The sequence below is a fragment of the Stenella coeruleoalba genome (assembly GCF_951394435.1).
Source record: "Stenella coeruleoalba genome assembly, chromosome: 8".
NCBI lineage: Eukaryota > Metazoa > Chordata > Mammalia > Artiodactyla > Delphinidae > Stenella > Stenella coeruleoalba.
The window spans coordinates 34,522,154-34,548,683 of record NC_137154.1 but is presented as its reverse complement, the minus strand read 5'-3'; the positions used below and the strand labels follow the sequence as shown (position 1 = coordinate 34,548,683).

General features: G+C 37.2%; 1 long non-coding RNA gene across 2 annotated transcripts in view; it reads right to left on the bottom strand.

The window, feature by feature from the left end:
- Positions 1-26,530, bottom strand: part of LOC307191093 — a 475,292-nt gene that overhangs the window by 149,409 nt on the left and 299,353 nt on the right. For both annotated transcript variants that reach the window (XR_013829601.1, XR_013829602.1), the window contains one exon: positions 13,712-13,766. This is a non-coding gene — a long non-coding RNA (uncharacterized lncRNA). The remainder of the gene's footprint in view (positions 1-13,711; positions 13,767-26,530) is intronic.

Genomic DNA, 26,530 nt, shown 5'->3' with positions numbered 1-26,530 from the left:
ACTATGATTGTGTTACTGTCGATTTCCCCTTTTATGGTTGTTAGCATTTGCCTTATGTATTGAGGTGCTCCTATGCTGGGTGCATAAATATTTACAATTGTTATATGTTCTCCTTGGATTGATTCCTTGATCATTATGTAGTGTCTTTCTTTGCCTCTTGTAATAGTGTTTATTTTAAAGTCTATTTTGTCTGATATGAGAATTGCTACTCCAGCTTTCTTTTGATTTCCATTTGCACAGAATATCTTTTTCCATCTCCTCACTTTCAGTCTGTATTTGTCTCTAGGTCTGAAGTGGTTCTTTTGTAGACAGCATATATACGGGTCTTGTTTTTGTATCCATTCAGCCAGTCTATGTCTTTTGATTGGAGCATTTAATCCATTTACATTTAAGGTAATTATTGATATGTATGTTCCTATTCCCATTTTCTTAATTGTTTTGGGTTTCTTATTGTAGGTCTTTTCCTTCTCTTGTGTTTCCTGCCTGGAGAAGTTCATTTAGTATTTATTGTAAAGCTGGTTTGGCAAGCTGAATTCCTTACCTTTTGCTTGTCTAAAGATTTTTATTTTTCCATCAAATCCGAATGAGATCTTTGCTGGGTAGGGTAATGTTGGTTGCAGGTTTTTCCCTTTCATCACTTTCAATATGTCCTGCCACTCCCTTCTGGCTTGCAGAGTTTCTGTTGAAAGATCAGCTGTTAAACTTATGGGAATTCCTTTGTATGTTATTTGTTGTTTTTCCCTTGCTGCTTTAATACTTTTTCTTTGTATTTAATTTTCGATAGTTTGAGTAATATGTGTCTTGGCAATGTTTCTCCTTGGATTTATCCTGTATGGGACTCTCTGCACTTTCTGGACTTGATTAACTATTTCCTTTCCCATATTTGGGAAGTTTTCAACTATAATCTCTTCCAATATTTTCTCAGTCTCTTTTTCTTTCTCTTCTTCTTCTGGGGCCCCAATAATTCGAATGTTGTTGTGCTTAATGTTGTCCCAGATGTCTCTGATACTCTTCTCAATTCTTTTCCTTCTTTTTTCTTTATTCTGCTCTGCGGTAGTTATTTCCACTATTTAATCTTACAGGTCACTTATCCGTTCTTCTGTCTCAGTTATTCTGCTATTGATGCCTCTAGAGAATTTTTAATTTCATTTATTGTGTTGGTCATCATTGTTTGTTTGCTCTTTAGTTTTTCTAGGTCCTTGTTAAACATTTCTTGTATTTCCTCCGTTTTATTTTCAACATTTTGGATCATCTTTACTAGGATTACTCTGAATTCTTTTTCATGTAGACTGCCTATTTCCTCATTTGTTTGGTCTGTGGGTTTTTACCTTGCTCCTTCATCTGCTGTGTGTTTCTCTGTCTTCCCATCTTGCTTAACTTCCAGTGTTTGGGGTCTGCTTTTCACAGGTTGCAGGTTCATAGTTCCCGTTGTTTTTGGTGTCTGCCCCCAGTGGCTAAGTTTTGTTCAGTGGGTTGTGTAGGCTCTTTGGCAGAGGGGACTAACGCCTGTGTTCTGGTGGATGAGGATGTATCTTGTCTTTCTGGTGGGCAGGACCACGTCCAGTGGTGTGTTTTGGGCTGTCTGTGACCTTATTATGATTTTAGGCAGCCTCTCTGCTAATTGGTGGGGTTGTATTCCTGTCTTGCTAGTTGTTTGGCATAGGGTGACTGGCAATGTAGCTTGCTGGTTGTTGAGTGGAGCTGGGTCTTAACATTGAGATGGAGATCTCTGGGAGAGCTTTCACTGTTTGATAATATGTGGAGCCAGGAGGTCTCTGGTGGACCAATGTCCTGAACTTGGCTCTCCCACCTCAGAGGCACAGGCCTGACACCTGGCCGGAGCACCAAGACCCTGTCAGCCACACAGCTCAGAAGAAAAGGGAGAAAAAAAGAAAGAATGAAAAAAAATAAAATAAAGTTATTAAATAAAAAATAATTATTAAAAATAAAAAGAAGTTAAAAAGTAATAGAAAAAGGAAGCAAGAAAGAAACAAGAGAGCAACCAAACCAGAAAACAAATCCACCAATGATAACAAGTGCTAAAAACTATACTATGAAAAAAACAAACAAACGAAACAAAATGGATAGACAGAACCCTATTACAAATGGTAAAAGCAAAGCTATACAAAGTCACACACAGAAGCATATACATACACACTCACAAAGAGAGAAAAAGGAAAAAGATATATATATCCTGCTCCCGAATGCCACCGCCTCAATTTTGAGATGATTCGTTGTCTATTCAGGTATTCCGTAGATGCAGTGTACATCAAGTTGATTGTAGAGATTTAATCCACTGCTCCTGAGGTTACTAGGAGAGATTTCCCTTTCTCTTCTTTTATCGCACAGCTCCTGGGATTCAGCTTTGGATTTGGACTTGCCTCTTTGGGTAGGTCGCCTGAGGGCATCTGTTCTTCACTCAGACAGGACAGGGTTAAAGGAGCAGCTGATTAGGGAGCTCTGGCTCACTCAGGCCGGGGGGAGGGAGGGATACGGAATGTGGGGTGAGCCTGTGGCTGCAGAGGCTGGCGTGACATTGCACCAGCCTGAGGCATACCGTGTGTTCTCCTGGGGAAGTTGTCCCTGGATCCCGGGACCCTGGCAGTGGTGGGCTGCACAGGCTCCTGGGTGGGGAGGTGTGGATAGTGACCTGTGCTTGCACACAGGCTTCTTGGTGGTTGTAGCAGCAGCCTTAGCATTTCATGCCCATCTCTGGTGTCCGCGCTGTTAGCCCCAGCTCACACCGGTTTCTGGAACACGGTAGGCGGTGCTCTGAATCCCCTCTCCTGGTGCCCTGAAACAATGGTCCCTTGCCTCTTAGGCAGGTCCAGACTATTTCCCAGACTCCCTCCCGGCTAGCTGTGGCACACTAGCCCCCTTCAGGCTGTGTTCACGCAGCCAACCCCAGTTCTCTCCCCGGGATCTGACCTCTGAAGCCTGAGCTTCAGCTCTCAGCCCCCACTGGTCCCAGCGGGTGAGCAGACAAGCCTCTCGGGCTGGTAGGTGCTGGTCAGCACTGATCCTCTGTGCGGGAATCTCTCCACTTTGTCCTCTGCACCTCTGTTGCTCTGCTCTCCTCTGTGGCTCTGAAGCTTCCCCCACCATGACCCCTGTCTCTGCCAGTGAAGGGGCTTCCTAGTGTGTGGAAACCTTTCCTCCTTCACAGCTCCCTCCCAGTGGTGCAGGTCCCATCCTTATTCTTTTGTCTCTGTTGTTTCTTTTTTCTTTTGCCCTCCCCAGGTACGTGGGGAGTTTCTTGCCTTTTGGGAGGTCTGAGTTCTTCTGCCAGCATTCAGTAGGTGTTCTGTAGGAGTTGTTCCACATGTAGGTATATTTCTGATGTATTTGTGGGGAGGAAGGTGATCTCCACCTCTTACTCTTCCCCCATCTTGAAGGTCTCCCCCCTTGATATATTTTTAATATACAAAGAGCTTATGCTTAATAAAGGGAATTTACATTTAAAGCTGTATTTGCCTAAGCAGAACACTGTTTTTATCTTAGATTATATGTTTACTTGGAGTGAGTTGAGTGCCTCATAATTTCGATGAACTAGCCCTCCTCTCCCTGTTCATCCTTTGGTGTATGACAAAATTAATTCTCTTCGTATTAAAACTCAAATATTCTATATTGTTTATTATTTTATTCAAACAACCCACCTCAAACCGCTTTCTATTTTAGTATCTCATCTCCTGTTTACTCCAAGTTGAGTCAGGTAACACCCTCTGGAGAGGACAGCCCACGTCCAAGACCAACCTGAGCATCTTTTCTTCCTTTTGGGGTGAGTTTCTTCCCCATTCTAAATGTTGTATGTGTAATTAAGAAGAGCCCACATCCTTTGCTTATTTGACCCTCCGTCATTGAAGCCAGTCATCTGCCTAGTTCTTTCTAGACACTGTTTCACACAGAGAGCACATCAAGCTTCCATGCCTGCAAAATAACTGTGTCCTCAGTTCCCCAGAAATCCATTCTAATGGTCCTGTATTGTCAGAGCCGGCAGGCACAAAAAAACTCCCATTGAGCATTTTCTACACAAAACAACCCTCTTTTCCATTCTCAGCCTGAATCAGGTATACGTCTCCTATGCCTTCTAATCCTTTACAGCTCCTGTCAGTTTGGTCCTAAGGGATTTGAGTGCATAATTCTCTCCTCTTAACTGAGACTGCCTTATGACAGGAAACATATCTTAGTCATATTTATATTCTCAACACTTAGCAGAGTTGGTCCTCAGCAGATGATTCATGTATAAATGGATGGACATTTGAATGAATGAATGCATGAATGGACTTGACCTTCTATTCACAAAGAGTTAAAAATATAATTGATGGTTGCCTCTTCCAAATCATAACCTATTTCGAAATGAGAATTTCCAAGTGAGTTGCTACTTTTTTTTTCTAGCATGAAAATCTCAGCTCTTTATGTAAAGAACCCAATAGGATTGGCAACTTATTCCCATTAAATGCACACACTCCTGGCAGGGCTGTTAGCCTTTACCCTGGTAAGTGAAGTTAGGAGGGAGAAACACTAAGTTGAGGAATGGGAAAGCAGAAGTAAATTATTGTGTAATCATCATAAATTACTGCAGCTCTGGGATTTGGAAATTAATGGTGGCGGGGGGAGCTGGGGGTTTAAACATGAACTGCATCCATTAGTGCAGCGCAGGCTTTTTATTGCCTTTTCCACCCATCTTCTGAGAATGCCTATTATTCGGGGACATCATAATTAGATTCCACTGAAAATGATGAGAAATAAAAAGGGGTTTCAGAAATTGGAGCAGCATCCTCTGCATTTGACTGTTTATATTATTTTTCTATGGGTGCTGCTTTTTCAGTATTATTTACATAATTTTTACTGTGACATCAGATTCTGTTGCATTTGGGCTCTTGATGTAAGCCAAAAGGGTTGGTGAAGCAGTCTATTACTCTTGACATTTCAGACCAATAATAAATTTGCTGGAGAAAATCTAAAACATTGGAACAAAGGTACGCTTTGTTGTTCACAAATTGAAATATGATGTAAGTGGTTTCTGCTGAAATCAAGGTAAAAGCCCAAAAGAGGAGCTTCTAATAGTCGCAATGTTTCTGAAGACAGATTTGAAAGTCAACTGGGAGCTGGGAAAATGGAACTCTCCATTCTTATCACACAGTCAACATTTTTTGTCCCACCTTTATTGTTCACTTCTTGTATTTTTAAATTTATGAACATGTCTGTCCTATCCACTAACTTGTTAGCTCCTTGAAGGGCAGAAGTCAAGCCTATTTCACACGTATATACATCTTGGACGTCTTGGTTTATTAGCTGTATAAGAGGTGCATCATGTTCTAATTAAAAATGTACAATGTACATATAAATGCTCAGTTATTTTACCTTTGCACCTATTCAGGCCTTTAAACATGAAGCTCAATATAGCACATCTGCCCTTCTTTTGTCTTAAGCTTTGTATTGATTTTCTATTGCTGAATAACAAATTACCACGAACTTAGTGGCTTAAAACAACACAAAATTATTATCTCACAGTTTCTGTGGCCCAGGCATCTGTCATGGTATCAATTCATTGGATGTTTCATGAGGGCATCCTCTTTAGTAACTAATCTAGTTTTTGTGTCCATCTATCACTGACCTGAGCTCCTGAACATATTAGACCCAGGAATTTCTTTTGACTGATGCTTCATGGTCAGAAATGCAAGCCAAATTTCAATTCAATTAATAATTTTAAAAATAGATAAAAAGAACAATAATTTACATTTTTGAGCAATTATTTTCTTCCAGATTCTGTGCAAGCATTTTATATACAATATGCCTTTTGCAAGATGAGGAAACTAGGAAGAAAGAAGTTTCATTATTTATTTACATCAAACAGCTAGAAGTTATTAGAGTCCACATTTAAGTCTGAGGCTCTCTGAAACCGAACTTCTACTCTAGTGTCATTCTTTATCTCTTGTGATTTTTCCGTCTTGCTGAATATCAAAAGACCTATTCCGTCCTTTTGCATAATCATTCCTCAGACTTTCAGTTATGCAATCAGATTAACTCCTGGTTAACTTGATAAACTAAAGTTGGATGCACTGAGTTATACTCACCAGACTTTTCAGTCGTGAATAGTATTAGTTATTTGGTAAGCTTAAAATATTTAAACTTGTCATTAATATTTTATGCATAAGTATATTGAAATACTTAGAACCTGAAATTAGCTAATAAATTGTTTTTTATTTGACATTGAAAATGTATAGCATTTATTTTTTCTTTTTATATGATAAAGTAAATACATGAAGATGATTATTATATATATATGTGTGTATACACATATATAATCACCATCACCATCATCACTAGCAAATATAAGTTCTACTCTGTGTCAGATAGGGTGCTAGCTTTTACATAAATTGTCTGATTGCAACTTTATAAAAATTTTCAAAATAAATATTAATGAAGCTCATTTTGTTGATGAAGAAACTGAGACCCATAAGGGTTAAATAATTTGCTGAAAGTCCTATCACTAGTACATGTTAGTGCTAGAATTTGAACATTTTCTACTTCTTTCATGTATGTCATCTTCACAAATAACATACCTTAGTGATCTGGTGGGCAGGGCCCATGCTTTTCAATTTTTCCATATTTTCTCCAGTGCTTAGCCTGGTTTGTAAATCTTAGGTGACCAAGAAATATTTTCTGATTGAAGCTAAGAAACTGAAACTTCATAGAAATTAATCCTGAAGAGAAAGAAAATTAGAGGAGACTACAGAATGTTCATATCATTTATTTACACAAAGTGTGCCTTGAAAAAATTTGGAGAATTCATCCCTGCAAAGATCATAAACATTATACTGGCAATATCAACTACTGGTGTTGTCTTGAGGAATGAAAATTAAAATTTGCATTTGGAAAACTCTAAAATGTTGACATATTTTCACAACTGTCTTCAATCAAGGAATGGTTTTCAATAATAAAGTTATAGGTGCACCTCCCTACAATATTATGCTAATGAACAGGAAGGACTGATCACCTTAAACTGAAAAACTTGAATACAAATACACTAGTTCAGAAAATCTCAGCCAGCAACAGGGTATAGTTCACCTAGTTGCTGTAACATTTTGTAAAGAATGGATTTGGATGTCCTCCTGCTTAGCTAAGTAAGCATATTTGGGTGTGGTGAGCTGTTTCAAGCAAGCCATTTCAACTATGCAAGAGTATAAACTACTTTAGAATTACATTGTAAACAGCATTTTCAATCTTGTATTGCAATTATACCCTGAATGTATAATCAAATCAGAATATAGAAATCCCAAAGACTTCTGGCAGGAATAAAAAAGGGACCTGATTCTCTAAACAAGGGCACAATTTCCCAGCAGCTGGCTTGGCTTCCCCAGCAGCCACTCAGTTAAATTCCTGCTGCACAGGCATTTCACAGACTTCAGTTGTGAGCAACCATTCATGGAAAAACCCTGGCACTAAATTTGTCCGCTAGTTATGCCCTCTTTTCTCTCTGTTAGAATTAACTCTTCATGCAGAGTAGTGAAGCATGGGAGGCGGCAGTGATGATGGGGCAAAAAGCATGGGTATTAGAATTGATTAGTCTGTGTTTAAGTCAGAGGTTTGGCACCTGATGATCTCAGGCAAAATGACTAAACATCTGTGGGTTTAGCCTTCCCCTATGTACAATGGGGATTATATTACCAGCTACTTCTTAAAATTACTGTAAATATGAAAAGATATAATATGTGGAAAGATCTTATCTCCATGCTTGGAAGCATAATTCCTCAACAAATATTAATTTTTCTTAGAGTTGACTTTCCGAATAGTGGTGTGAGGAGCTCACCAAAGAAGTGATAATAACTGGTGAAAAATATTTTTTTAAAATTAAAACCTCTGGAAATAGTCCTAAAGACATACAGAAGATGAAAAAACACTTATCCAAGTAAGACTATTAAATCAAGGTAAAAACAGTGAGAGACTACTATGTCATTGAACCACTCTCAGCTTCCACTTTTCCCTCCCCTTCCTGCAGCTTAGCATGATGGAAGCTCTACTCTGGGCAGGTTGAGTCAAGAATACTAGTCTCTTATCCCAGATCTGAGTCAAGAGATGTGATTTCTACCTAGGAAAGTGAAGCTCCCAGTATATCTCAAGTCCTAGTTATGAGACCAAATAAATGTCAGTCAACTGCCCCCAAGAGGTCAGAGACACTTAAGCCGAAGGATGCTATTAAAAAACAAAATGGAGATTCTAGTGACAAGTAATTAAGAGGAGGCTGGTAGCCCTATGAGAGCAATAAGCTAAACCATACACTAACTAGGAGTCTATCAAAGAACCAGAGAAAAAGACAGTTAAAAAGAGCTCTACAGGAGTAAGAATAAACTGAAAGATTGGCCTCAAAAACTATCCCTGCAACTGGGAGATTGGAACTGACATATACACACTACTATATATAAAATAGGTAACTAATAAAGACCTATTGTATAGCACAGGGAACTCTACTCAATACTGTGTAATGGCCTATATGGGGAAAGAATCTAAAATAGAGTGGATATATGTCTATGTATAACTGATTCACTTTGCTATACATCTGAAACTAACACAACATTGTAAATCAACTATACTCCAATAAAAATTAAAAACAAAACAAAACAAAAGCAACAACAACAAAAACTAACCCTGCAAAACTATCCTGTTTAATTAGACCAGACCGAGAGCAAATTATGCTCCACCATATTGTTGTAAACAGTAAAGCAACTGGCCAACAATTAGTGAGGGTTAAAAATTGGGTGTGATGCCCACAGAGGCAGCCAGTGTCAGAGAAAGATGAGGGAAAGAAATAGTAAAAGGGAATCCTCCTAAAGACTCTCATCACAGGCTCTGCCCTATGCAGAGTGGTATCAGAGGTTTCACACTGCAGGGGAAAAGACTTCACTAAAATAGTTCAGCCAAGTCACTGAAAAAAAAAAAAAAGGCAACAATAACAAGCTTTGGAGGAAGATTAGTATCCAGAGTTGCTACAATATATTATCTAGCATGTTTAGTTTCCAACAAATATTTTAAAATATGAAAAGAAACAGGAAAGTGTTATTCATACAAAAGGAGAAAAAAGAGGCACCATAAAATGGTTTTGAAAGGGCTGAGATATCAGATATAGAACACAAAGCCTTCCAAGAGACTACAATAGATGTGTTCAAAGTACCAAAGGTAATCATGTTTAGGAAAGTAAAGGAAGGTGCAAGGACAAGGATTCAAAAAATATAGAAGCTCAATAAAGAGATATATAAAAATCAAATGAAAATTTTGTAACGGAAAAGTACAGTGTTAAAATTAAAAAATCATGAGAGGGGCTCCGCAGTAGATTTAACATGTAGCAAGAAAGAATCACATATCCACCCAACAATAGGATACACATTCTTCTCAAGTGCACATGCAATACTTCCAGGGGTAGACCATATGTTAGTCATAAAACAAGCCCCAATAATATATCTGTATTGAAGAAAGTTTGATAGAGATTATGAAATCTGAAAAACAGAGGAAAAATAAGGGAAGATGAGCACAGATTCAGAAATATAGGATACAATTAGAAAGAAAAGGCTACATATAATGGAAGTACCATAAAAAAAGGTGAGGGGGAAGAGGGGACAAGAAAGACGGTTTCATGAAATAAATGTCCAAACACTTCCTAAATTTGAAGAAAAATATTAAACAACACTTAAGAAGCTCAATGAACTTCACGTAGTATAAACTCAAAGACATTGCCACCTAGACATGTCACAGTAAGAAATGTTGAAAGTCAAAGACCAAAAAAAAAAAATCTTGAAAGCAGCAATAGGAAACTAGTACATCACATACAAGGAGACCACAATCAGAAAAATTTCTGACATCTTATCAGAAATAATGTAGGTCAGATGGCAGTGGGATGACGTATTTAAAGTTCAGAGAGGAAAAAACAAACAATTCTGTAACCAAGAACCTTAAATTCGCAAAAACTATCCTTCAAAAATAAAGATAATATAAAGTCATCCCCAGATAAAAAAACCTCATAGACTTTTGTGCTAACAGGACCACCTCAGAGAAACATCAAAAGGAGCAAGAAAGCAAGTCACCTCAGACATTAATCTGAATCCAAAGAGTTAATTCTGTAGGTAATTATAGAAGGCAGTATAATTGCTCTTTCTTCTCTTTCTTCTCTTAACTAATTTAAAAAGCTATTCCATAAAACTATATATGTGTAATTATATTGTTGGGCCTATAACACATATAAGCAATCTATATGAAAATACAACAAAAAGGGAAAGGTGGGAACAAAGGTGTATGGAAATGGCATCAGATGGTAACTAGAATCTACAAGAACAAGGAAGAGAATGAGATGGTAAATGAGAAGATCAGTATAACAAACTGTAAACATATACATGTTCTACCTTCTTTCAGCTCCTTTAAAAGACATACATTTATATAAAGCATAATTATAACATTGTATTGTTGGGTTTGTAGGATATAAATGCAATGTGTATAACAATCATATCACAAAAATGGGGAAGAGGGATCAGCACTATGAAGGAACACATTTCTATAACTCACCTGAAGTACATTCTGATAAATTAAGGGGAGTATGATAGGCCATTAAGCAATCACTAAGAAAAGTGTATTTAAAAAAAAGTTTTTGTTTGGCTTCTTTTACTCAGAAATAATATTTTGAAGATTGACCTATATTACTTTGAGTTTTAGTAGTCCATTCCTTTTTACTGCTTAAAGTTATCCCATTGTATGAATGTACCACAATTTGTTTACCAAGTCTCTTGTTTACTTTGAATGACATTATTCACTTTACTTTTATTAATTAAGTCTACTCATTGGTTGATCATTAGGCCAACTTATCTCCAATATCAATATCTAATTGGATCAAAAATGGTGGCCAAAAATGCACTAGAGAAAATAAACTTCTTACAGCTTAATTTACCAATGCGTATACTGTGGAAAACAAAGTCTTATAAACTTATTTTTTACAAAGAAATTTTCATTATGAAATAAAATTTGAAAACTGCAACCATATCTCTCTCACAGGCACACCAGCTTATTACAAGTACTGTCATATCCTATAGTTAAAGGACCCTGTTTATCCTTTTGAACCCAGATTTTCAAAATCTTTTAACATTAGAACTCCCCCGCTTTTCAGGTTACATTACAATTTTGGAAACATTGCTCTACATACAACTCTGTATTTGTATATATGCACACAACAACACACACAACATTATATTAACACTAACACACATGCACACATGCGTATCAGAAGTACACCTGTGTAGATTATTGAGGCAATTATCAGATTAATTTAATGGAACACTATTCTACTTCAAGTCTAATAATTTATGGGAAAGAATTCCCATGGACTTGTGGAAAGGAAATGCATATGAAATATGCTTTCTGAAGTCAACTAATAATCTCACCTTTCAGCAAAAGTACAGAGACGGACAGAGATTTTTCTCAAAGCTGCATAAGGATTAATGGCAGAAAGTTACAATTTTTTCCAATGATCCAGTCTATCTTGCCTCTTTATATATAATTTAAAACCTTTTGATAATAAATATACATGTGGATATGGGAGGATCATCTTAAGTAGGACAGGCTGCACAGCCCTTAGAGGTGCTATTAGTACATGTACAGCATTTCAGTAAAAAAGACACTAGCTTGCCCTGGAATGAGTATTTGTAATAATTCCAATGTGATATTCTGAAATTTCCAGAAGCGGAAAGTACAGATGTAGCATGATTTACTGCTGCCATTTACTGAAGATGCAGCATAAACATAAAAGAGTGTGGAAATTGATAGACTTGGTGGAAAAAAGTGATTTAGATGTTTAACTCTAATGTCCAAGCCTGGTAGGGAGGAAAGTCTGACCAGGTGGGAGTAGGCAAGCTGAGAAAAGATGGGATGATGAACTGTAGGAGGAATGAAGGACATGGAGAACTGTATAAAGTGGAAGAATAAGTCAGTTTTTCTTAGGAGAACTAGTAGGATAGGAGGTTGTAGTCAAACTTAGAAGAATAAAATCTTAAGATTTTGTAGCTGGAAGATGGCTCAAAGATGATGAAGTTTAGGATTTATATAGTTGAAATAGGATGGTGTCAATGATCAGTGGAGTGAGTCAGAGAAGAAACGGTGAGCTGGGTGTTAAATAGGTTATTCATATAGAGTTTTAAAGGCCCTCAAGAAAATGAAAATGCTTGAGTAGGAAAACAAATGTGTTAGTCTGCAAAGTATATCAATAGAAGACACCAATAAGGAGGGTGAAGTGTAGTAGAACATGGCAGCATACGCCTCAAATGAAGAGGGGATTTTGCAAACGAGAGGAAGAGTACTGTTCTGGAAGGCATGCTGAAGTAGAAGGTATGTGGACAGAGAAAAGGAGCAGTTTCTCCTAAAATGAGCATAAAGGGAATGGGGTTTGCAGACAGGGAGTCAGATTTTGGTTAGAACAAAAGCGAAAGTAGAACTTCCGTCAAAAGGTTTTAAAAAGTAGGGGTATTTGCACTGTAGAGGGTTCCAGAGGGCATAGTAGAAATGGATGGGAAGAAGAGGAGGAGGGGAAGTCAGTCAGAGAAGAGGAAGTACAGAGAAGCAATAGTAAGCGAGTTTAGAGGAGTACAGATGATGAGTAGGAGATAGTATTGTGATTACAAGCATAGGCTCTGGAGTTAATCCATCTTGGTTCAGATCCTAGTTCCACTGGGTCACTAGCTGTGTGTCGCTTGGAAAACTGCTAAACTCTCTAAGCCTGTTTCCTTATCTCTCCAATGGGAAAAATTGAATGAGATAATACAGGTACAATTTTTCTATACAGTGCCTTAGACACAGTAAATGTTTAATTAAATTATGAATATATGTACATTGTAACTTCAGAAGACCAAGGTCATCTGATACGTGAAGCATAGCAGAATTAGCTAGCCTAAAGGCTCAGGGTTTCAAGTATATTTCCGTCATAGACTTGCATAGATGCAAGCTAAGACCCACAGAAGAGTAAGAAGCCAAATGAAATTTTGCTTAGAGTTACAGGCACTTTGTTTATTATATTAAGTGTAAACGTAATTTTAGTGTGGGGTGATATGTGCTGTATTAGAGAGTGGATATAGCAGTACAAGAGCAAAGAGAAGGAGTGGGACATCACGGAGGGCCATGCAGATGTAGACTACTAAGACTGAGCCAGATTATAACAGTGGAGTAGGGATAGAGAGGGAACAGCATGTGCAGACATTCGTCATGAAAGGCATACAGTGTTCTCCTGAGAACAGCAAGAAAGTTAATGTGATAAAGCCCTGAGGTGGAGGTAGCAAAGGAGTAGGAATTGAAGCTGGGAAGTGGGCTGAATCTAAACAGCAAGTAACAAGGATCCAAACAATAGCTGAATGAGTAGTTTCAGATCACTAAGTAAAATAAACTGTTTTGGAAAGATATCCTACACTGGGTTCTCCAGAGGAAGGATGTTCCTGAAGGGAGGAACAAGGAATTCTGGGCAAACAAAAGCAATAGACATAATAGATACAATCACTTTGTAATAGATACAATGTCCATAAACATTCAAAGAAGGCTGTCTTCTAGAGAGGAACACAGCTTTCAAATCACTATCTCACTCAAATCAGGGCCCCAATTCCATCAACAATTAATCTCTCATCCTTTAACTTTCAACAATTCCCCCAAATAGTTCACACCAAAGGGTCAAAAACATAGAAAAACTTACCAGGTCCAATCCCTCATTTAAAGATAAGCTGACAAGTTCAGGAACAGTTAGGTGCCTGGAACAAGAATGCAATGCTGGTTAGTGGCAGAGTTAGAACTTGAATTCCGGCATTCAGAATGGTAGTGCAGGGAGCTTTCCACAAAACTACACTGACACTTAGCACATCCCTTTCCTCTTGATATTCGTGATGTGATAAGCATGTGTAAAAGGGCGGCGGTGGAGAGAAGGTGGGTGAGAAACGGGATAAAGGAGAGAAACTGAAGAGCCATGGAGAAGAGTACAGAAATGACAAAGTAGGGGGTATACTGAAGGCCAATGTCATATCCTTCCGTACTTTGTGCCTGTATGTGCTGTGACTATGGCTTCCTAGTAAAGGTAACTTAGACGTTTCAGCTCAGACAACTTTATAACTAAGACTCGCATGAGAATTTTCCTTTTTTTTTTTTTTTTTGGTTTTTATATGAAGATATTTAACATGGGTCAATAGTAAGATTCTCCCATAAGGAACTGTGAAAAATTATGATCTCTGAGAATTAAAATGTAGAATCAGTGTATAATGCCACAGATCCAAGATATGCAAAAACATCTTAAAAAGATGGAAAGCCTCAAAGGACTTGATCCAAGGGATTAACTTCTCTATAGAGAATGTTTCAATTAGGAAGCAGCTCATTGGCCAGGAAGAGAAGAGAGGAAGAGCTGAAGAGGTAAACCTTGGCAGTATCTATCCTCCCCCATTCACTGTGAAGAGGTGTCCTGATACAAACTCTCAAGATTCCAGTCCCTGTGGCAAACTGATCTCTATTGTGGAAATGGTATCATGAAGACATCAAAGGTTATGCCTGGTGCTACTGAATACAAAAAAGTACAACCCCACTCACTGACCTGGCCCTCTTCCTTGCTCAGCAAGCAAACTCAGGTTGTAATTTGACCTCCCATGAAGATTTGCTTAGTGGAAGATTGAACTGGTCATACTGATGCAGATGTGCTCAGCTTTATGACGGTTATATTTCTCATTGTAAATCAACAGAATAGCCTTTGCTTTTTACGTCACTCAATCTGAGCTGAATTTGTGGGAATTCATTCCGAAGACAGATATGTTCTCAATATGTTGACAAAATTGTGTCTCTGAGTTGGCAAGGCTGAAGGCCAGACCAGGGACTGTGGTGAATTCTCCAAACCAAGGACGTCTTGTGTGCCTTTTGGCAGCCAGCCAGCCAGCTTTTCCCTTGAGGCCTTTGACCTTTCTGTGTCTTTAGCTTCAAACCTTTACTATCTCCTACCTAGAAACATATGCCTACGGCAGTAGGAACATTTTGTTTATCTTACCAAGTAAAGATAAAATTCCCCTAGTAGGTTTCTTTTTTTTCCTCCAAGCCCCAAAAATGCTAAATAAAGATTACATCAATTATTCAAGGAGCACTACTGAAAAACAAGTGAATTTTTCCTTTTTTTAAGCTTTCAGTAACATTAACTAAGGTGTCAAACCACCTTATTTTTGCTGTGGTGCATTATGTAGACGGGAGTTTAGATGCAACAATCTATATTTTCAATGATGCACGCTAATGATGTTAGTAAACTGCCATATTATTATTGCTCTGTTTTAGCAAACACTGTATCTAAAAGGTATCCTCTATGTTTTAAAGCAGATAAAATAAGCTCATTTATGCTAATACCTTTCTTCTTGACAGTAAATTTTTCCTAATGCATTAATTATGACTCCAGATAGACCAATGATTATTTCATATATTCTAATCAGTAATCACTTTATTCAGTCAGCCATACACATCAGTAAACAAGTGGAATAAATTCCCCAGGGAGGTGATAAAAAGACAATGATTTCAGCCTGGAGAATTTACCCCACAATCAAGGAGTAATTAGAGAAGAAAATGAAGAGTTACAAAACATAGTTGCAGGTGTGAGCATTTGGCAAGGCACGTCGCTTTGCAAGGATGAAATGAAAATGGACATCTTCATTACTTATCATATACAGGGAAATGCACTAGTTATCATGGTCTCCTTTCAGAAGTAAGCAAAAAATACAATCAAATTAGTTGCTTTTGTAGGAGAACAAATTGAAATGTAATCATCTCATTTAAATGCTAAATTCCCAGAAGGGAGAAAGATGAAACCAACTCAGCATATTTCTAATTATTTATTTCTTTAATACAGAGATTTATCCCCTCAAGACCAAGCTAATTGATATTAATTTTTGATGTTACCATGTGCAATAGGAGTCCTCATTCTATATTTTGGTCCAGGATCTTGTGATTAAAATGAGGAGCAGAGGTGGTAGTGAGAAGAGGGAGATTCGTTAAACTGGCTGATTTAACTACTATCTGTATCTGGACTTCCCATTTACCATCTTATTTTTATCTGTCAAAGACATTTTCAAAAATCATTTTGTATAGGAAATGGTATGGCTTTAAAATACATGCATTTGTTACACATATATTTTTCTTATCAAGTCAGTGTCACAACTACAAGCTGTATTCTTCCAGTATAGCTTTTAAACTTGTTTTGAGTTAATTTGTTCACTCGCCAGCCATTGTTACACAGCATCAGTAAATACTGTCTCATAATTGACAATGATCCACATTACTTAAGGTGAAATACTCAGAGGTCCTTTAGTTCACATTAGGGGCTTGAGAAGTAGAACATTTTAATTATCTGGAAAGCACTCAGAGAGCAAATCAAACATTAAAAGACCAAAAGCTTCTTTATAAAATCACGATTCAACTTCTGGTCTTTCATAATAATTTGTTTTTCTGACCATGGAAAGCCTTTAGAAAAAGTCAGCAAATCATTCTATTAGTTCTAATGAAGGCATAAAGTCTTGAACTCATGGAGAACTGGCTGAAATAAGGGCTAAAGGTCCCAGATTATTAAAATTATTGTCAATCAGTTTAGACAGGTAATCAATAACTGTCCACTTACATTGTTCATCCAGCCTTAGTACACAGAAGTAAGCCTCATATCTATTTTAGTTTCACTAACACTTTATTAGGAATAAGTTTGAGTGAGGAAGTTGGTCATTTTGGAAAACGCCTCGGGAAAATATTTGCCTGAAGAGTTTTAAGCCTTATGCCTTTAGTTGTGGTTCTCCTGTTATGCTAAGGTGGACTGATCATGAGAGGAAGTTTAAAAAAAGAATTTGGAAAAATAATGTTCAAGAACATAAACTTTGACAACATTCTTTTGAAGCCTTAAAGACTTTTTTGTTTAAATACGTTTGCTAATGGATTATGGGCTTATGACACCATAATAAATGTTTCAAAAGCAGAGATTATTTTTGAAAGATCATAATTCTATTTCTTAAAAAGGTGCATATTTAGACATAGGCCAATCATCTAATATTTAATTCAATAAAGTTATGAGTGTAAAAGTTATTGTAGCTCATGGATGATGTATTGAATGGTTATGACGAACGATGGTCTCCATATGGTGGTTAGATTGTTGTATGGTTCACTTCCTTCCCAATACCAAGTCCTAATTTTCAGATGTATGTTCCTCAAAAACCATCTGGAAACTGAAATTCTCATTTACTCATGAAAAGTCTACAGGCATATGAGATTCTCTCTCTCTCTCTCTCCCTCTCTCTCTCTCTCTCTCTCTCTCACACACACACACACACACACACACACAAATGAAAAAGAAAAGGAGAGAGAGCAACAGAGATATTTATTGTACACTGAGTATCTATGAAAAGTATATACTAGAATAGATGCTGGAAAGGACAGTGGAACATCTAGTTCTTCTAGTGTTCATTCCACTGGATCCAGAAACCATATTTTTTTCTGGCCCTATAATAGATATTTTCATTGCCCCTTAAACATTTTCATATGCAAATAAATTAATGAAACAGGGAAGTATTTAAGCCTGGAATTAGGTTATCTCAAGTTTTGGGTCACTTTGAAACAACTGTTTATTTTGGGTGTGTAGATTTCTCCTCTCAGATAACTTACGTAATAATAACAAATATTATAACATATCTCCATAAGACAAAATGCTACCTATATTTAATGAAATTCTGTCACAATCACACTTATAGAATTACCCCAGCAAGCTTTCAGCTTTAATCATCCAACAACCCTACTATAAAAGAATAATTAACCATCCCTTCAAAGGGTGAAAGGCACTCTCAGAAATACAATCTCTGAATGATTTCTTTCCTGATTGGTTAGACAAAGAGACAGCCTTACACTTTTCCAGCACATGTAGACATTGCCTCAGAAATAAAATAAAGCAGTCATAAAAATAAACTTTATTGTGTATTATACATCCAAGGCCTTTTGAAAATAAAGACACAAGAGATGCTAAATACAAAGAGAGGGTGGAGATCAGGATGGCAAAGTAGAAGGACCCCATCTCCTCCCACAAACAAATCAAATGTACATATACATGTGGAACGATTCTCACAGAATATGTACTGTATGCTGGCAGAAGATCTCATACAACCAAAGCTGCGGGAAAGATCACCACATAACTGGGTAGGACTAAAGGAAAAAAAAAAGGAATAGGGATGGGACCTGCACCTCTGAGAGAGATCTGTGAAAGAAGAAAGGTTCCCTCAGCCTGGGAACCTCCTTTGCTGGCTGGGAGGTCAGTCAGGACAAAAAGGGAGCTTCAGAAACTCAGAGGAAAGTGCAACAGCTGCCTTGTAGTAGACAGGACAGAGAGGGATGAGAACAGATAATCCTTGCCACATCACTGCACTTCCCAGCCCAAGGCATGTGCTTGCTGGTGTGCTCAGAGGCTGGGTGCTAAAACTTGAGATTCAGCAGACAGACCTGGGGAGAGGAATCAGTTTGGCTAGTGGTCCTGGACTGAAGTAGGGGTGTGCACAGGACACAGCTCGGGTCTGCCAAAGGAGCCCCATTGTCATTGTGTGCAAGGGAGGGGTGTGACCCCACCATAGCAGCCTCATTCTCAGCTTGCTCACAGTAAGTGTGGCTCAACTGCTAGAAGATCTAAGAACACACGAGCACCAGGGTATTGCCCACACATGGAGGTAGAGCTGAAATCTGAGCCCATAACCATCATGCCCACAGCTAAGATGGGGCTGAGGGCAGTGCCAACAGCGTACTCACACACCAGGTAGCAGGCAATGTCACAAAGTGAATGTCCCAGTGGACAGCTCCTAGAGAGAAATACACAATGACTCCTTTCCCAGCAGGAGCACTCCAGTCCCGCCTATCTCACACAAAAGTTTAGAAATGGATCTGGGGGCTTCTACTGCAACAACTGGGGAGCAGACCCTGCCCCCGACAGGGCTGTGACAACCACAGAGCAAAGAGGAGGCTCCACCCAACACCCAGTGCAGGTTCTGGTCATCACAACACCAATAATACCCCCTATCAAGGGGGAAAAAAACAGCACACTCTGAGGAAAAATGTAGCTGGCATTTATACCCAAACCAGCTCTCACTTCAAAAATATTGGACACACAGTATACACATGCTCCTACATAAAAACACCCATTTAAGACCAGAGTAGATAACTGTTTCTCCTAAATTCACAGAGTCAGAGAAATATAAGTAAAATGAACAAACAGAAGAACCACTCCCAATTAAAAGAGCAAGAGAAATCCCCTGAAAGAACAATGAAAGAGACCTCTCCAGTCTACCAGATCTCGAGTTCAAAAAGGAGGTAATAAAAATGCTGAAGGAGTTAAGAAAGGCAATCAGTAGAAATGCAGATCACTGTAACAAGGATCTAGAAACTATAAAGAGGAGTCAATCAAAATTAGACAACTCAGTTGCTAAGATGAAAATCAAGCAAATGGCAATAAAAAGCAAACTAAATAATGCAGAAGAACAAATAAGTGATCTGGAAGATAGGATAATGGAAATCACCCAATCAGAAGAGCAGACAGAAAGACAAATGAAAAAAAAAAAAAAGAAAAGAAAGCAACATATGAGACCTATGGGATAATATAAAGCATGTCAATCTATGCATAATAGGGATTCCAGAAGGAGAAGAAAGAGAAAAGGGGATCAAAAATGTGTTTGAAGAAATTATAGCTGAAAACTTCCCGGACGTAAAGAAGGAAACAGATATCCAGGTACAGGAAGTACAGAGGTTCCCAAACAAGATGAATCCAAACAGACCTACACCAAGACATATCATAATTAAAACGCCAAAAAAAGAGAGGATTCTAAAGGCAGCAAAAGAAAAACAAAGAGTAGATCAAAAGGAAACTCCCATAAGGCTGTCAGCTGATTTCTCTATAGAAACGTTATAAGTGAGAAGGGAGTAGCAAGATATATTCAAAGTCCTGAAAGGGAAAAATCTGCAACCTAGGAAACTCTACACAGATACATTATCATTCAGAATAGGCGAGATAAAGAATTCCTCAGAGAAGCAAAAGCTAAAACAATACAGCAATACTAAACCTATCCTAAAAGAAATATTGAAAGGTCTTCTCTATATAGAAAAAAAGCAAGAATTTATAGAAAAGGGAAAAATCACAATTAGAAAGGCAAATATAAAAAAGGGTTGTAGATCAGTTTAATAAGCCAGTACATAGATTAAATAAAACAATCAAAAATTTTTGTGAAAGCAATTAGAACTACAATGAACAGCAAAATGATAAACATGAATATGTAAACTAGGACACCAAAATCACAAAATGTGGGGGAGGAGAGTATAACAATGTAGATCATTTAGAATGTGTTGAGCTTATATGACTACCAGTCTAATGCAACTACATATAGTAATGCATTAACATACTTGAAAACCAGGGTAACCTCAAATCAAAAACATACGATGGGGACTTCACTGGTGGCATGGTTGTTATGACTCCACCTGCCAATACAGAGGACACGGGTATGATCCCTGGTCCAGGAAGATCCCACATGCTGCAGAGTGACTAAGCCGATGTGCCACACTACTGAGCCTGAGCTCCAGAGCCTGCAAGCCACAACTACTGAACCTGTGTGGCACAACTACGGAAGACTGCATGCCCTAGAGCAACGTGCCACATCTACTGAAGCCTGCATGCTCTAGGACACGAATGCCACAACGACTGAGCTCGTGTGCTGCAACTACTGAAGCCCGCATGCCTAGAGCCCGTGCTCCGCAACAAGAGAAGCCACCGTGATGAGAAGCCTGCGCACTGCAATGAAGAGTAGCCCCTGCTCCCTGTAACCAGAGAAAGCTTGCGTGCAGCAACGAAGACCCAACACAGCTAAAACAAAAACAAAAACAATAGATTCACAAAAACCAAAAAGAAAAGAATTAGAGAATAATACAAAAGAAGACCATCAAACCACTTAACAAAAAACAAAAAGAAAGAAATAAAAAAGAGATAGAAAATCAACTGGAAAAAAAGGTTTAAAAATGGCAATAAATACATACCTATCAATAATTACCTTAAATGTCAACAGACTAAATGCCCCAATCAAAAGACATAATGTGGCAAATTGGATAATAAAACAAGAACCTACAATATGCTGCCTACCACAGACCCATTTTAGGGCAAAGGACACACATAGACTGAAAGTGAGGGAATGGAGAAAGATATTTCCTGGAAATGGAAATAACAAGAAACCTGGGGTAGCAAAACACATATGAGAAAAAACAAACTTTAAAACAAAGGCCATAAAGAATGATAAAGAAGGACACTGTATAATGATAAAAGGATCAATAAAAGAAGAGGATATTATACTCCCAATATAGGAGCACCTAAATACATAAGACAAATACTAAGAGATATAAAGGGAGAAATTGATGGGAATACACTAATGGTAGGAGACTTTAACACCAAACTGACATCAACGGACAGATCTTCCAGATAGAAAATCACTAAGGCAATAGAGAACCAATTTGACACAATAGAACAGTTAGACTTAATATCTTCAGGACATTAGATCCAACAAAAAACCAAACCTAACAAACAAACAAAAACCCAGAATACACATTCTTTTTAAGTGCACAGAAACATTCTCTAGGATAGACCATATAACAGGACACCAAACAAGCCTCAACAAATTTAAGGAGATAGAAATTATTTCAAGTATCTTTTCTGACCACAACAGCATGAAACAAGAAATCAACCACAAAAAGAGAAATGAGGAAAAAAAGGTTAAATGGAGACTACTAAACAATATGCTACTAAAAAATCAATGGGTCAGTGATGAAATCAAAGAGGAAATAAAAAAATACCTCAAGACAAATGACAATGGAAACACAACAATAAAAAATCTATGGGATGCAGCTAAAGCATTCCTAAGAGGAAAGTCCATAGTGTTACAGGATTTTCTCAAAAAACAAGAAAAATCACAAATAAACAACCTACATTACTACCTAAAAGATTAGAAAAAAAAGAACAAACAAAACCTAAAGTCAGCAGAAGGAAGAAAATAATAAAGATCAGAGAGGAAATATGTAAAACAGAGATAAAAACAATAGAAAAAAAATAAAGCCAAGAGCTGTTTTTTTGAAAGGATAAACAAAATGTACGAACTGCTTACCAGGCTCATCAAGAGGAAAAGAGAGAGGACCCATTTAAACAAAATGAAATGAAAAGGAAAAATAACAACCAATACAGCAGAAACACAATAAGTCATAAGAAAATACTAGGAGCAGTTATATGCCAACAAACTGGACAACCTAGAAGAAATGGACAAGTTTCTAGAAACATACAGCTTACCAAAACTGAATCAAGAAGAAAACTAGAATGAGGTATCACCTCACACCAGTTAAAATGGCCATCATCAAATGTCTATAAACAATAAATGCTGGAGAGGGTGTGGAGAAAAGGGAACTCTCCTGCACTGTTGGTGGGAATGTAAATTGGTACAGCCACTATGGAGAACAGTATGGAGGTTCCTTAAAAAACTAAAAATAGTTAGCCCCAATATTCATAGCAGCACTATTTATAACAGCCAAGACATGGAAGCAACATAAGTGTCCACTGACAGATGAATGGATATGTATATATACAAACAATGGAATACTTCTTAGCCATAAAAAAGTGAAATAATGCCATTTGCAGCAACATGGATGGACCTAGAGATTATCATACTAAGTGAAGTAAGTCAGACAAAGAAAGACAAATATCATATGATATCAATTACATGTGGAATCTAAAAAAATGATACAAATGAACTTATTTACAAAACAGAAACAGACCCACAGACATAGAAAACAAACATACGGTTACCAAAGGGGAAAGAAGGGGGAGGGATAAATTAGGAGTTTGGGATTAACAGATACACACTACTATACTTAAACAACCAGGACCTACTGTATAGCATAGGGAAGTATATTCATTATCTTGTAAGAACCTAGTGAAAAAGAATCTGTAAAAGAATATATATATACCAAATATATATATATATCTGAAGAATATATATGTAGCTGATATATATACCTGAAGAATATATATATATCATATATATATATCATATATATATATCAGATGTATTTTAGATATATATATATCTGAAGTATATATATATGATATATATATATATATATCTGAAGTATATATATATCTATCTGAATCACACCTGAAAGTAACACAACTTTGTAAATCAACTATATTCAAATAAAAAGATTCCAAGAGATGTGTCTACTGCTACCTAGAAACAAGGTGAAGGCCATTCCTATATTAAAGAAGCAGTACTGGATAGTGTCAAGGCATAGATCTTGGTTGAAAATGTGGCCACTGTAAACCCACTACTTGGCTGTGAATCTTAGCTTCCCACTTACTAGCTGTGTGACTGTGAAATTAAGTAGAAATTAATCTCTACTTCAGTTTTCTGATTATTGATGTAATAGAACCAAAGATGACACCTCTCACTATCAGGACTTCTGAGAGTTAAATCTATTAGAAAGAATTATGTAAATAGCACACAGTAAGCACTCAATAAATGTATGCTGCTATGACAATTATTATTATTAACTTCCTTTCTTCTTTGTACTGGGCTATATTTCATCACTTAGAGAGGTCTAATCTTAGCAACAGAAGACTAAGACATTGGCCAGAATTAATCTCCATATTTCAAAAAGAAAATTAGGGATTGCAAGGAAACTGGTAAAATATAGCAAGGCACTTGATTCAAGTTGAAAGTAAAGTGTTGTTTTTTTTTTTCATTTTCCAGTCACATTTGCACCTGTAAATTACATATTAGGGTGAATCATCAACATATTAAAATATTATGGTAAAAGAGACAATTCTGAACCTAAACGTAAAGTTCCTTGCCTAAAATATCAATTTCAAGGTTAAAACTGTAGGTTTGCTTTGGGTCTAAATAGAAAAACAACAGTTTATGAGGCCTCTTGCATTAAACAGAATCTAGTTTAAATTTGGTGACAGTTTAATTCTAGTGCTGCATTCATCTAACAGATTCAAAATCATTTGCAAACATGTACTGTATCATTATCCTTGTTTCACGGAGACTCCAAAGCATAGGCGGAGATTAATGTTTTCTGGCAACTAACCAAGCATTTCTTGGTCGGCTGCTGGGTACTGATGAGTGTTCTACAAGTTAAGGTATATCTTAAAATATCTCATTTACTGCCATTTTCTCCAAAAATGCTAACTGAAGTAGAAAATGAGTGAGTCATACAAATTTAATTTAAGTAAACTTTGTAATACCTAGCACTATGCTAGTTGCATAGGGAGATATCAAGGTGATTGAAATAGGATGCCTTTCCTCAAAGAGCATATATTTTGCTGAGGAGATAATCATAATGATAATGGCTAACATATTCTGAGCACTTACTGGGTGTCAACCATTAAAGTAAGTTCTTTATATGTGTTTTGTCAATTTATTTTTATAATCAACCCTATAGTTAGGTACAAATCTACCCAATTCATAGTAAGAAAGTTGAGGATTACAGAGGTTGAGAGATTTTCCCAAGGTTACCTGATGGTGGTTCGGGAAGGCTAATAACTGATTTGCCTCACCACAGGTAGGACCCCACTGTTGGTGGGGCTCTTAATCCCCAACAAAATTGCCCTGATCCTCTGGGGACTTCATACAATAGTTCTTCAAGAGATTCACATTTACAATCTCATATCCTTTTCTCCTTTCTCTTCTTTCTTAAAGATTTTTGCCTATAGATCAGTATCTTGGCCTTTGACAGATTCAATAACCTATTCTCTTTCAATGATTTCATCCTCCCTTCCATTCAATAATCCATTCCTATAACTGAATCAATAACATTGCTTTCATTATGGCAATCCCAAGTGTCACACTCCAAAACCACCAGCTCCTTTCTTACCTACTGCCTCTACTCCAGACTCACAACAATTTTTCAAACCCATAAAATGCAACCCATTGAACCAATTGAACCTCCATCTTATCTCCCTCTCAGGACCTCTTATGTTCTCACTTCCCTCCTTATCCAGCTTAAATTCCACTGTCCAACCTATCTTGCTCCGTTTCCCTCTGACATTGTTGCTTGGCAAAATCTAACCGTGTATAAGTTCAGTGCTTCATCTACATTGTGTCAGTGCCCAGGCATCAGAATTTGATGAAAGGAAAACATAAAAATGCTGACTGGCTTTATTTTATTTTATTTTTTCTCAGTTTTAATGAGATATAATTGGCATATGTCTTTGTATTAGTTTAAGCTGTACAACATAATGATTGATACATGTATATATTGCAGAGTGATTACCACAACAAATTTAGTTATCATCCATCAATCCTCATAGTTAATATATTTTTTTTTGTGAAAAGCACTTTTAAGACCCACTCTCTTAGCAACTTTCAAACATACAATATAGTATCATTAACTGTAGTTACCATGCTGTACATTACATTCCCAGAGTTACTTGTCTTATAACTGGAAGTTTGTACATTTTGACCACCTTCATCCATTGCCCCATACTCCACCCCCTTCCCCTGGCAATCCAGTCTGTTCCATTTCTATGAGTTTTTTTGTTTTTGTTTTTTTTAGATTCCACATGTAAGTGAGATCATACAGTATTTATTTTTTTCTGTCTGACTTTTTTCATTTAGCATAATGCCTTCAAAGTTCATCCATGTTGTTGCAAATGGCAAGATTTCATTATTTTTATAGCTGAGTAAAATTCCATTGTGAGGTATATATGTATCACACATCATCTTTATCTATTCATCTGTTGATGGACACTTAGGTTGCTTCCATGTCTTGGCTATTGTAAATAATGCTGCAATGAAGATGGGGGGACAGATATTTCTTGAAGATAGTGATTTTGTTTCCTTCAGATATGCAGCTGACTCTTGAAGAACGTGGGGGTTAGAAGGGCCAACCTACTTGTATAGTTGAAAATCTGTGTATAACTTTACATTTGACCCTCTCTACCTGCAGTTCCACATCTGTGAATTCAACCAACCATGGATCATATGGTATTGTAGTACTTATTTACTGAAAAAAAATGTGAGTATAAGCGGATCTGTGCAGTTCAAACTTATGTTCTTCAATGGTCAATTGTATACCCAGAAGTGTAATTGCTGGATCACATGGTAGTTTGATTTTTAATTTTTTGAGGAATCCATATTGTTTTCCATAATGGTTGCACCAATTTACATTCCCACCAACAATGTTCAATAGTTCACTTTTCTCCACATCTTAGCCAACACTTGCTATCCTTTGCTTTTTTGAGAACAACCATTCTAACAGGTGTGAAATTATATCTCATTATGGTATTTATTTGCATTTCCCTCATGATTAGTGATGTTGAGCAACTTTGTACCTGTTGGCCATTTGTATGTCATCTTTGGAAAAACATGTATTCAGTTCCTCTGCCCATTTTGAAATTGAATTTTTGAGGGTTTTTTTTGATACTGAGCTGTATGCATTCTTTATATATTTTGGATATTAA